This window comes from Peromyscus eremicus, chromosome 11 (genome assembly GCF_949786415.1).
Source record: "Peromyscus eremicus chromosome 11, PerEre_H2_v1, whole genome shotgun sequence".
NCBI lineage: Eukaryota > Metazoa > Chordata > Mammalia > Rodentia > Cricetidae > Peromyscus > Peromyscus eremicus.
In genome coordinates, this window is record NC_081427.1 from 51,786,689 (window position 1) to 51,798,482 (window position 11,794).

An 11,794-nucleotide genomic window follows, 5' to 3' on the forward strand; every position below is an offset into this window, starting at 1 on the left:
AACTAGAAGAAACACTCACTTGTTGCCAACTGGCTTTAAAAGACTTATCAAGGGCCATGTGGAAAGAAAAATTAGCTAAGGGTTTAGTGTGATGGTGAACTCCTGTAATCCTAGTGCTTGGAAGGCTGGAGCAGGAGAATCACCGTGAGTTTCAACCCAGCTTGAACTACACAGTGAAACCTTGTGTCACAGATCAAGTGCAAGCAACACACTCATATGCACAGATACACAGATACACATACGCACACACACACACACAGAGAGAGAGAGAGAGAGAGAGAGAGAGAGAGAGAGAGAGAGAGAGAGAGAGACGGGGACAGAGAGAGAAAGAGACAAAAAGGGAGAAAGAGAATTTTCGGGGATAATATACTTGAAAAAAACACAACTGTGGTTCCTTTGGGGCACTCTTGGCAGTATACAACCCAAGATGGTTTCAGGCCTATCAAACTGAATTTATACTTCTGGAATACTAAAGACACTTTTCCAAAGAAGACATTGAAATGTCAGGGAAATGAAAAAAAAAATACTTACTGTTTTATTAGTTACTGGAGAAATGTAGATTAAAAGAGATAGCATTACGTGTACATCTGTCAGAACGTCTTTCATTTGAAAAGATTGACAGCACCAAAGGTGAGCACAGAACAGAACAATCAGAACTCTCAAACATTGTTGATAGGGTTATAAAGTTATCGGGCATTTTGGAGAAAGGTCTACATGTTCTCATAAAGACAAAAGTGCTTACAAAATGATTGCCTGTGATTTGACAATTTCACTCCTAGATATTTACCACAGAGGCGGGGAAAGCATTTGTCAACACAAAAACTTGTGTAATGCTTTATCTATTATATTCCCCGAATGGAGACAACCCAGATATCTACAAAGAAGAAAACCAATAAAATGTCACTTATCTATATAGGATCAAAACCAACAAAAGAGTAACAAAAAAAATACGGATACACACAGAAACAGCAAGAAATTTCAGAACACTATGTGAATTGACAGAAGCCTACTCGAAAGAACATATTGTTAAGTTGCATTTATATGGCATTCTATAAAAGACAAATCTCTATGGCAGAGATAACAGGACTGGAGACATGGGGCAGAGGTTGAGAGCTCCTGCTCTTCCTACAGAAGACCAGAGTTCAGTTCTCACTACCTGGAGCAGGAGGCTTACAACTGTAGGCAGACGTTTCTGTCCCACCAGCAGCTCCCAAATAAACACACTGAGACTTATATTAATTACAAATGCTCGGCCAATAGCTCAGGCTTGTTACTGGCTAACTCATATTTAAATTAACCCATATGTCTTATCTACATTCTGCCACATGGCTTGGTACCTTTTCTAAGTTCAGCATGCTCATCTCACTTCTCCCTGCATCTGTTGGTGACTCCTCTCACTCCTCCCTTGTTCATCCCAGCATCCTTAGTTTAGTTGTCCCGTCTATACTTCCTGCATGGCTAACGGCCAGTCAGTTCTTTATTTTCTTTATTAAGCATTGAGAGTAATACATATTCACGGTGGACAGAAGGATTATTCCACAGCACACAACTGTCTGTGATTCCAGCTCCAAAGCATCCAGTGCCCTCTTCTAGCCTCCTCATGCACTGGCACACATATGGCATAGTCACACACATATACACAAAAATAAAAATAAATCTTGTGGGATAGGGCAAGTATGTTGGTACATGCCTTTAATCCTAGCCCTCGAGAAGCAGAGACAGGCAAATCTCTGTGATACTCAGGCCAGCCTGGTCTACATAGTGAGTTCTAGACCCTATCTCAAAATTAATTAAATAATTTTTAAAAGAAAAGAAAAATTAAAATAGTTGTTTCCTCTATTTTGGGGGTACTTTCCAAAATTCATATGTTGAATATGATCATCAATGCCAAATATTAGCAGATGAACTTTTGGGATCAAAAATGGTGACAGGCTCAGTGAGTTAGCTATATCCTTTGCATTATACGAGGGCAGAGCAAGAAGATGTGTCTGTGAAACAGGAAGTGGTCCCTTACATACAGCACCACATCTGCACTCCAACCTTGGACTTTCCAGTGTCCAGAACTGTGGGAGAATAAATGCACGTTATTTATTAACCCACCAAGGCATTACAATACTTTATTATTACGGCCAGCGAATTGGACTAGGACAGTGGGAGAGAGAGACTGCCTGGGAAGGAATACGAAAGGACTTTGTGACTGGGGTGTGCTGAGTAGCAGCATGCTTGCTGAACATGCATAAGACCCTGGGTTTAACCCCTAGCCCCACTGCCTATGTGTACACACGTGTGCGTTCATGCATGCGTGTGTGTGTGTGTGTGTGTGTGTGTGTGTGTGTGTGTGTGTGTTTCATAGCTTGATGAGGGTTTGGCTTTGTTCAGTTTTGTTTGAGACAGGATGTCATTTTGTAGCCCTGGCTAGCCTCTAACTCACTGTTTGGACTCTAACCTCCAGCTCATGGTCATTTTGACTCTCGAGTGTTGGAACTACAGAAGCATGCCTGGCTGCACTTGGCTCCTAGGAAAATGGTTCTAGTTCTTCTGTTATTCTAAACATAATTTCATAGTGTTAACTCTTCAAATTACAAAAGTAATAATACTGAAAGCATAAGATAACGTTAATAAAATGTTTAAAAGTTGAAACAAAATAATTTATATCACCCATAATTCCTCCGTCACTATTCCTTCTAGTTTATTTGTTAGAACTTGAAAGCTCGAAAATAGAAACTAAACCTTACTTGGGTTCCACAAGGGAAGACATTGATTTAGAATTTGGATATGATATATTTGTTACCAATAAACAAGAAGTAGACAGTCGTTTAAAAACAGGGAACAGAGACTGGAGAGATAGTTCAGCAGTTAAGAGCGCTGGCTGTTCTTCTGGAACATTGGTTCTCAACTTTCCCAATGTCTCAACCCTTTAATACAGTTCCTCATGTTGTGGTGACCCCAACCACAAAAATTAGTATTTTGTTTGTTTGTTTTTTTCAAGATAGGATTTCACTGTGTAGCCCTGACTCTCCTGGAACTCACTCTGTAGACCAGGCAGGTCTCAAACTCAGAGATCTGCCTGCCTTTGCCTCCCAGGTCCTGGGATTAAAGGTGTGCACCACCACCGCCCAGCCATGAAATTATTTTTGTTGCTACTTCATAACTGTAATTTTGCTACTGTTATGAATTGTCATGTAAATACCTGATATGCAGAATATCTGATATGTGACTCCCGTGAAAGGGTTGTTTGATCCCAGAAGGGATCGTGACCCCCAGCTTGAGAACTTCTCTACTCTAGAGGACCTGGGTATGATTCCCAGCACCCACACAGAGATTCACAACCACCTACTCTAGTTCCATGAGATCTAGCACCCTCTTCTGGCCCCTGTGGCCCCAGGTAGGTACTCACATGCTGCACAAGCATACATGTAAACAAAACCTCCATACACATAAAAAAATTAAATTAATAATAAAAAAAAAACAAGGAGTAGAGAGAAAGGTTTAACCGTGACATGAGCCCAATCAAGTCTCGGCCCCAGGACATGCTCTGGAGTAGATAAGATCTATCAGAGCATTGCAGAATACCTAGGCCTTATTAACTCCACCACGGTAGTCTGGGACCACTCTGAACAGCTGTGGCAAGCCCCAAAGAGCTGGGAGCTGGGAGCTGGGAGCTGACAGCTAGACATGCTCTCCCTCGAAAATGGATCTGGGACACACACTTGTGTGTCTACCATGGTACATTTTCTTTTTTAGTTTTTACTGCATTGGGTATTCATGAAGTTTTAAAATATTTGTAGATCAAAATGCAAATTGAGTCAGGCTTTAAAGTGCTTCTGATCACATGTACAACCCCTACCCCAAATAAGGAGCCACACAAGAATTCTGTTCTTTAAGGTGACTGAGCCTCAGGCAATAAAGCAGGAAAGATGGCGATGGAACTGGATGGGAAAGGAAGACAGAACCAAACTGAACTTAGAGGATGACACTTCATGCGGCCTGACGACTGGGAAGTCACAAAATGTCCCAGAGTAGGACACCATGATAAACTGTGATCTGTCTTAGTGACTGTAGCAAAGACGCCAGCATCACACCCGAGCTTTAACTCACAGACCACCCTTCTCTAGCCAGATCTGAGAAAGATGTTCTGTCTTCTTCCCGCTTCTGATCACTGAGGATCGATCACCCATTCACCATGAGTAAGTTAAGGTCAAGGAATCCAACTGATCCGTCTACAATACAGCTCCCGCACCTAAGGCTCGGGGATCATCTCAGAAGACGGGGCGGAATGACTGTAAGAGCCAGAGGAACAGGGAGTTTGCTGTGAGATTCTGACTCCTAGGAACGTCAGAGAAGCTACACCCATGGTCTCCTCAATACGGCTGCCTAAACAGGACCTGAACACCACCACCAATAGATATGCTAACATGAAAGGGGGGAACCCCACAAGACCTCAACCCCAGACAAAGAACTACAGACAACTGGGGGATTCTGGGAGCAGGGGAAGAGCTCCAGTTGGTTATCCAATACCAAGTGGTCAGCCCTGAGATCATATACGTACAGATAAATATTATACAGATTGAGCAGGTTGTATTTATGTATTTAGGAATATATATATTAGGAATATGTGTGTTACAACAATTAAAGAAAAAAAGCCATGAATTTGAGAGAGAACAAGGGGGTTTCATGGGATAAAATAGGGGGAGGAAAGGGAAAAGGAAGTGATGCAATTATATTATAATTTCAAAAAAAGGATAAAAATATAATGGATATCAATAAGTGGTGGATCAGAAAATTTTTTTAAAAGTGTTGAAACTATTAAAACCATCCTAAGGTACTACAAACAAGAATTTCAGAGATGGTATTAGAATAAAAGAGATTTCCTAAATAACCTTCGAATACAAAGAATATTTTTAATGTCAACAAGAGGGACAACGATTTTCCATTGAAAGAAAAGAAGAGACCCAGAAAGGTGGCACAGCAGGCCGAGGTGCTTTCTGCCAAACCTGATAAACCGAGTTTGATCCCAGAATCCACACAAAGGTAAATGGAGAAATTAATTCGCTCACGTTGTCCTCCGACTCCCACTTGGTGGCACACAAGTGCATGGATGCCAACACCCACATACACACACGTGCACGTGCACACACAAATAAATAAATAATTGTTTTTAAAATGTTATAAGAAAAGCAAGAGAGACTAGTCTGGAGGAGGAGTCTTGGGAGGTGACTTGGTTGGGAAAGTGCACAAGGATTTTGGATCCCCGACACCCTCATAAAATCTGGGTGCAGCCTGAAGGTACCAGAGACAGGTGGACCCCCAGATCTCATTGACCAGCCAACCTAGCCCCATCAATAAGACACAGATTCAAGAAGAGACTGACAAAGTGAGGCACCATGACACTCAGGAGGCAGAGGCAGGCGGATCTCTTGAGTCTGAGGCTAGCCTGGTCTACACAGACACTGTCTTAAAATAATGCGGAAAGCAATTGAAGTAGATACCAAATATTGACCTCTGGCCTCCACATGTATACACTCATACATGCACACATATACAAATATGAACATATCACACACAAACACATACCTATCACATACACAACCACAGACATGCACACGCATATACACACACCACAAAACATTTTTATGTTGGTTCTGGGGATCAAACTCAGAACCTTATGCTTTCAAGGCAAGCATTTCACAGGCCGAGCTATCTCCTCTGCCCTAGTTGCAAAATATTTTTAATAATTATGTTGTAACATTTCCTGAAACAGTCTAATTCAAAGTCAATATAAAATGAGAATATAAGCCAGGTGTCGTGGCGAATGCCTTTATTCCCAGCACTCAGGAGGCAGAGGTAGACAGAGCTCTGTGAGTTCAAAGCTAGCCTGGTCTGCAGAGTGAGTTCCAGGACAGTCAGGGCTACATAGTGAAAAACTCTGTCTCAAAAACACCAAAATAAATAAATACATAAATATAAAAATAAAAAAAATGAGTCTGTAAAGGTGATCTCATTTACAAAGTAAAGGAGGTTTTAAGATAACTGAGAGCTACTCACTAAATATAGTAAAACCTCTGAGTTTGAGAGTCTGACTTTTTTTAGAAATAGAGAAAGTTTATTAAGAAAGGAAAATCGGGGACTGGAGAGATGGCTCAGCGGTTAAGAGCACTGGCTGTTCTTCCAGAGGTCCTGGGTTCAATTTAGAGAACCCACATGGCAGCTCCAACCATCTATAACTGTAGTCCCAGGGGTTTTGATGCCCTCAGTGTGCAGATATGCATGTAGATAAAACACTCACATACATAAAATAAATAAATAAATTTTTGAAAGGAAGGAAGGGGGGATGACTCCCAAGGATGGGAATGGGCTAGTGACCTGTGGAAAGACATCTACTCAAAAATCACTGGTCCACAAGGCTTATGACCCTCTATAAGTCATTTACATAGCACCTACATGCCTATGTTTATACAGCCTGAGTTTCTCTTGGGCATGCCCTGTTTGTTACATGAAGCCCAGGTAGGGAGGGGTTTCCAGTCTTCTGCAACTAGCTTCTTTTAGTATTGATGTTGCTGCCTCCAGTCCCTACTCTTCTACGGCTATCCCCCTGAGAAATGTGGTACCAAAACTCTTTTTAGGGAGCAGAAGGGTGATGCTGTGGAATAGTGCTTTTGTACACTGGTTTAATAAAACGCTGATTGGCCAGGAGCCAGGCAGGAAGTATAGGCAGGATAAGCAGACAAGGAGAATTCTGGGAAGAGGAAGGCTAAGTCAGGAGACACCAGCCTGCCATCCAGGGAGCAGCATGTAATGTCACACAGGTAAAGCCACAGAACATGTGGCAACATATAGATTAACAGAAATGGGCTGAGTTTAAATGTAAGAGCCAGTTAGTGGTAGGCCTGAGCTGATGGTCGAGCCGTCAAAGAAAACACTAAAGCCAAAAAAGTAGTAACACAAAACATCCAGGAAATTTGGGACACCATGAAAAGACCAAACCTAAGAATAATAGGGATAGAAGAAGGAGAAGATGCCAACTCAAAGGCACAGAAAATATATTCAACAAAATCACAGAAGAAAACTTTCCCAACCTAAAAAAAGAAATATGAATGAAGATACAAGAAGCTTACTGAACACCAAATAGGCTGGATCCAAAAAAAAAAGTCCCCTCACCACATAATAATCAAAACACTAAACATACAGAACAAAGAAAAAATATTAAGAGCCACAAAGGAAAAAGGCCAAGTAACATATAAAGGCAGACCCATCAGAATAACACCAGACTTCTCAATAGAGACTATGAAAGCTAGAAGGTCCTAGACAAATGTTATGCAGACACTAAGAGACCACAGATGCCAACCCAGACTATTATACCCAGCAAAATTCTCAATCACCATAGACAGAGTAAACAAAATATTCCATGATAAAACCAGATTTAAACAATACCTGTCCACAAACCCAGCCCTACAGAAAGCACTAGAAGGGAAAATCCAACCCAAAGAAGCTAAACACAGCCATGAAAACTCAGGCAATAGATAATCCCACACTAACAAATACCAAAGAAGGGAAACACAACACTACCACAAAAAAAAAAAAATAACAGGAATTAACAATCACTGGTCATTAATATCCATCAATATCAATGGTCTCAACTCACCTATAAAAAGACACAGGCTAGCCGGTGGTGGTGGTGGTGGTGGTAGTGGTGGTGGTGGCGGTAGTGGTGGTGGCGGTGGCAGCAGCGGCGGCGGCGGCGGCGGCGGCGGCAGCGGCGGCGGCGGCGGCGGCGGCGGCGGCGCACGCCTTTAATCCCAGCACTCGGGAGGCAGAGCCAGGCGAATCTTTGTGAGTTCCAGTCCAGCCTGGTCTACAAAGTGAGATTCAGGACAGGCTCTAAAGCTACACAGAGAAACTCTGTCTCGAAAAAAGAAAAAAAAAAGACACAAGCTAACAGAATGGATAAGAAAACAGGATCCATCCTTCTGCTGTATACAAGAAACACACCTTAACTTCAAAGACAGACACTACCTCAGAGTAAAGGGCTGGGAAAAGGCTTTCCAATCAAATGAGCTTAAGAAGCAAGCTGGTGTAGCTATCCTAATATCTAATAAAATAGACTTCAAACTAAAATCAATGGAAAGAGATTGGGATGGACATTACATATTTATCACAGGAAAAATCCACCAAGATGAAATCTCAATTCTGAGCATTTATGCCCCAAATACAAAGGCATCCACATTTATAAAAGAAACATTACTAAAGCTTAAATCACACATCAAAACCCATACACTAGTAGTGGGAGATTTCAACACACCACTCTCACCAAAAGACAGATCTACCAGACTGAAACTTAACAAAGAAATAAAGGACCTAACAGATGTTATGACTCAAATGGACTTAATAGATGTCTATCAGAACATTCCATCCTAACACAAAAGAATATACCTTCTTCTAAGCACCCCATGGAACCTTCTCAAAAATTGACCACATGCTTGGTCACAAAGCAAATCTCAACAGATATAAAAACATTGGAATAACCTCCTGTATCTTATCAGACCACCATGCCTTAAAGTTAGATTTCAACAACAAAAACTATAGAAAGCCTACAATCTCATGAAAACTGAATAATGCCCACCTGAAGCACCAATGGGTCAAGGAAGAAATAAAGAAAGAAATTAAAGATTTCCTAGAATTCAAGGAAAATGACAGTACAACATACCCAGACTTATGGGACACTGAAAGCAGTTTTAATTAATATAAGCTTCTGTGTATTTACTTGGGTCTGAGCGGCTGTGGGACCAGTGGGTGGGAGAGATTTGTCCCAACCATGGGCCAGGCAGGACACAGAAAAAACTTCAGCTACAGGGTGATGATCATTTATTTCTCTATACACACTTCCATGATGATGAGGACTGTCATCCCAGACTCAAAGAGACCACAAGAATCATACTCTACCTGGTTGGTGATGAGGCTTTGGATTTTCTGTAGTAGGAGCTGGCTAGAGTCCCTGCATCATGGGGAGTTTAGTTTGAGATTATCATATATCCTCCTAATTGACAGCTGTTACTAGCTGACTGACTAAGGTAAAAAAAAAATTCGACACATCACCAGAAGTGGTCTGTTGACTACAGGTAAGAACTACAAGCCAAACAATAAATCATTTCTGGGACTTGGAATATAGTTTAGTGGAAGAGTGCTTACCTTGCCTGTGCAGAGCCCTGCAAAACCAAAATAGAATGAAAAATAATACATTTTTTTTTCAGATAGGGTGTTGGAGCCCATTTAGATTTCCTAGTGGCTTTACCCAGCAGTCTGCATAAAAGTATGATTCAACCACTGGCCTGAGTACCAGGTGTCTGAGATGGTCCAGGCCCTCCCGAGGCTATTCTGTGTTTCTCTCCCTCTCCTTCTCCTCCCTCTCCCTCTCCCTCTCCCTCTCCCTCTCCCTCTCCCTCTCCCTCCCCCACCCTCCTGCTTGTGGATCAGATGTAAGCTCTCAACTACTGCTCCAATGCCATGCCTGCCCGCTGGCTGCCTTGCTACCTCTGGCTGTGATGGTCATGGACTCACCCTCTGAAACTGTAAGCAAATCCCGAGTTAAATGTTTTCTTTTGTATTTTGCCTTGATCATGATGTTTTATTATGGCACTAGAAAAGTAACTAAGTCAAAAACTGAAGTTGGTACCTCATTCTGCCCTATGACAATGAGAGAGTGAATACCAAATGTGCCTCCATGTGCCTGTTTACAAGCATGCCTCCATGGTTCGTAAACTCTAGCATCCACCAGAATCACCTGAGTGGTTTCTTAGCCTGAAGCCTGCTGTCTGCTGCCTCCTACCCCCTTTCTGAGTTTCTCATTTAATTCTAACAAGTTCTTGAGTGGTGCTGATGCTGCCAGCCTGAAGATCCCAATCCCAGAAACACTATCCTAGGCTGTGCATGCTGGAGCCAAACGCTCCACCAAACACTTGTGCATCTTCAACTTAGTAAACAGTGACAAAATGCTCTGCAGAAGGACTTTAATCGTGTGATCTTCCACAAGGAGCTGGAGTTCTCTTTCTCACAGTCATGTGTGATGTTGTAACACTTCTGTTGTAGAATATTATTTTAAGGTCTATTACTTTTGTTTATGTTGCATTTGTTTAACTCTGTGAAGCTGTGTTACTTTGCCTGTCTAAAACACCTGATGGTCTAATAAAGAACTGAACAGCCAATAGCAGAGCAGCAGAAAGGATAGATGGGGCTGGCAGGCAGAGAGAATATAAAGAAGGAGAAATCTGGAAGGAGAAGGAGTGAGAGAAGGAGGAGGACTCCAGGGGCCAGTCACCCAGCTACACAGCAAGCCACAGAGTAAGAAACAAAGAAAGGTATATAGGAATAGAAAAGGAAAAGCCCAGAAGCAAAAGATAACAGGATAATTTAAGTTAAGGAAAGAAAGCTGGCAAGAAACAAGCCAAGCTAAGGCTGGACATTTATAAGTAAGAATAAGCCTCCGTGTGTGATTTACTTGGGAGCTGGGTGGTGGGCCCCCCAAAAGAGCAAAAACAAACAACAACACACTTCTGAGGTTTGCCAACTCACAGAATATGGAATTGTATTTCATCTGGGCTTCCACTGACATTTCCCCAAGGACGAGGCTCAGCACCTTGTCTATAGCTACCTGGGTTAAGTTGTCTTTTACCTGTATTGTGTGCCCACTCTTTTTGCTATTCGCTAAAGGGCTATTTAACCCATAACAAAAGACAAACTTACAACAAATTTTGGTTAAAGATCAAATTAGCTTTTGTTTCCAGTGCTAGAATCTGAAACATCTCATCCTGTTAAACAGAAGTCTTCTCAGAGCAGGAGAGGAGGCTGCTGGCATGGTGGACAGGAAGACTGAGGGAAGCAGACACAGACGACAAAAAGCTGATTGGTCATTCCAAAGCTATTTTCTGTACAGGGTTATAACAGAGATAACCTCTTCATGACTCATGCTGACTATGACTAGCTTTTCAGAGAACCAGTCCATTTTCCAAACCATCATCTTAGGACATGAACAAGTAAAATGCATTTGCACGTATTTGGGGAGTTCAACATATGCAGTTACATCATTTATTAGCCTATACAGCTTTCATAATGGGAGAAAAGAATGCAATATATACATGTATGATAATATGTAAAATGAAACACCAAAACACTGTGCTTAGAAAAGAGAGTATCTGGGCATGGTCACTTGGTGTTTAGGGCAGAGGCAAGTAGATATCACTGAGTTCTAAGCCAGCCAGGTCTATATAGTATGAGAAACTTTTTTTTCTATCAAAAGTAGTGTGGTGGTTTGAAAGAAAATGGCCCCCAAAGGGAGTGGCACTATTAGGAGGTGTGGCCTTGTTGGAGGAAGTGTGACACCAAGAGGGTGGGCTTTGAAGTCTCTTTTGCTCAAGCTTCCCTCAGTATGACAATGAGTTGACTTCCTGTCCCTGCAGATCAAGATGTAGAACTCTCAGCTCCAGCACCATGTCTGCCTGTGTGCTGCCACGTCCTGCCACGATGACAATGAACTAAACCTCTGAAACTGTAAGTCACCCCCAATTAAATGTTTTCCTTTATAAGAGTTGCTGTGGTCATGGTGTCTCTTCACAGCAATTAGAAACCCTAACTAAGACAGAAGTTGGTACTAGGAGCGGGGTATTGCTGTGATAGGCCTGACCATGTTTTTGTTTGGAGGAATTGGGACTTTAGCACTTTGAGTTGAGAAAGCAGTGGAATGCTTTAAGTACTGCTTAATGGGCCATACTAATAGGATCATGGAAGATTTGAACTGTGGGGG